The 2,557-nt window shown below is 46.0% G+C and overlaps 1 pseudogene; it reads left to right on the top strand.

Moving 5' to 3' along the window:
- Positions 1 to 1,062: 1,062 nt before the first annotated feature.
- LOC101332833 (S-adenosylmethionine decarboxylase proenzyme 2-like) lies at positions 1,063 to 2,212 on the top strand (annotated as a pseudogene).
- Positions 2,213 to 2,557: the final 345 nt, after the last annotated feature.

Raw genomic sequence — 2,557 nt, forward strand, 5'->3', positions numbered from 1 at the left:
AAGGTCCCAAGGCTCAACTTTCATCCTCTGAGGTCCAGGCCCTGGCTAAGAGGAAGGGGTCCCTCCCTGCACGTCCAGTTACCCTGCCTGGGAGCGTTCGTCCAGCATCCAGTCTGGGTCCTCCTGCCAGTGCCCAGGTCCGGCTGAAGAGGCAGATCTCAGCTGGAAGCACCCTCAGGGCCAGGTCCCCAGACCCTGCCCAGCTATCATCACTGAGGGAGCCAGGTCCCAGGACCAGCCCTCAGGGTTTTCATTTAAACCGGAGAGAATCATTTGTATAGGAGCAATAGAAATACATATTGTAGCAAACACCAATCAGGTTAATTCCCAGCTCACAACAATTGCCCTTTTTTGAGAACAGTTGCCCAACTACAGAGGTGGATCTGAGGTAATGATGTGCAGTGTCTTTGCAACTTAACCCTGACCTCTGGCCACCTCCTAGCGGTAGACAACTGATCTAAGCTGGACCAATTTTTGCAACTTGAATGGAGAGACTGAAGCTATTACCCTAATGGCAGTGCCCATGTAGTCCAGTTGCTGAGGCCTCCACGGACTGTGACCCATGGAGACTGCTGCTGCCATTAGGTCCTGGAGGTGGGGATGGGGGAGAGGTTCTGGGCTGCTTCAAGGTCTGGGCCCAGCCAGTGGGCGGCCCTGGCAAGGACTCTGGAGCTCTGCAGGACACAGCCCTCAGCCTGTCCCTGGGCCCGCAGCTCACCCGCTGGCCTGAGGCCAGAGGGCCTGGAGGGCCCCAGGGAGAAGGCTGTGACATGCTTCTCACTGTACTTGCTGCCGCGAGGACCACTGCCAGGCTGACTGTTGGCAGAGCGGGACCTCTAACCACTGCCCTACGGGTCTCGTGCTAACGGTGGCACACTAATGGTTGCACTAGTGGCTGCGCACCCGCTCCGCCCCTATTACAGGTTGTTCACTTAGCTAGCTGCTGTCTCTACTCCCTCTGATGGCAAACAGGGGACTCTGAGACACTGAATTTTATCTGCCTCTGTTTCCAGCAGACTCGTGATCAACTTTCGTCTCTCTCTGCACTCCAGAAACAAAAAAGGCCTGGTAAATTTTATTAATGCTTTCCTTAAAAAAGAGTCAATATAAAATTAAAGCAGAAAAGGAGACTGAACTTTGGTAACACAGTTGGAGTAATTGGTGGCACTGGCAGCAATGGGAGAAGAGATTTAGTTGATTTTCTGTGGTTGTTAATTATTTGCTAATCTCCTGGTGATGGAAGCCGCACATTTTTTTTCCGAAGGAAGCAAGAAGCTGCTGGACTTCTAGTTCTCCTGGCAGCAACCTGTCACAAACCAAGGATCTGGGGAATCTTCAAACCACCCCATGATCCCAGTGGGACATACTTTTGAAGGATGTTTAGTGGTCAGTCATGAGTGTGGCAAAAACTGACAAGCAGGAAGCTTATGTGTTCAGTGAGAATAACATTTTTGTCTCCAAGAGATGTTTCATTTTGAAGATGTGTGGTACCACCTTCTGCTGAAAGCACTGGTTCCCCTGTTGAAGCTTGCTAGAAATTACAACGGTTTCGATTCAATTCAAAGCTTCTTTTATTCTCCTAAGAATTTCATGAAGCTTTCTCACCAAGGGAACCCACACTGGAATTTCCAGGAAGAAATAGTTTCTTAATATAATTTTTCCCAATGGAACAGCTTATTGTATAGGACGGATGAACTCTGACTGTTCATAGTGGTATACTCTGGATTTTCCAGAGAGCTGGGTAATCAGTCAGCTAGATCAAACCCAGGAAATACTGATGAGTGAGCTTGACCCAGAAGTTATGGACTAATTTTACGTGAAAGATGGTGTTACTGCAAAGATGTCATTAATGAGAGTAGAACTCGTGCTAGGTTCTGTCATTGATGTCACACAGTTCAATCCTTGTGGGTATTCAGTGAGTGGAATGAAATCATAGGGAACTTGCTGGGCTATTCACGCCACTCCAGAACCAGAATTTTCTCAGGCAGCTTTGAAACAAACTTCATATGAACTCTTATAATGACCTGATTAAGAAAGTTGTGGGGTTTTATGCCAGGAAAATTTTTGATTACCCTGTTTGTCAACAGTGCTTTCTTTGTCCCACAAGATTGAAAGTTTTAAATGCCTTGATTACCAGAGGAGTGCTATGTTCAGTGATTACAATTTTGTTTTTACCAGTTTTGCTAAGAAACGGTAATAACAGCAGAATTAAGAAAAATGAAGTAAAAATGCAAAAAGAAAACGTATAGAAGGTGATGGCTGGGCCCGCAGCTGATACTGAGGTCCATGCTTTCTACAACCACTACCTTGTAGTTGCAGAAAGCCCTAGATGTGATGACAGTGTAATCATTTTGGATTGTATGCGTTATTATACCAAGGAGTGAGATATCTTGCATGAATGGTCTCTTGTGTGTTTAGGTATTCTATACCACTCTTGCTGTGAAACTGAAGTGCATATAGAAAAACCCTTTACTATATGAAACTTTATAACACTTGTGAAAACAATTCACTTTGGTTTATGCACAGTGTAATATTTCTCCAGGTATCAACCAAAATT

This window comes from Tursiops truncatus, chromosome 16, assembly GCF_011762595.2.
Source record: "Tursiops truncatus isolate mTurTru1 chromosome 16, mTurTru1.mat.Y, whole genome shotgun sequence".
NCBI lineage: Eukaryota > Metazoa > Chordata > Mammalia > Artiodactyla > Delphinidae > Tursiops > Tursiops truncatus.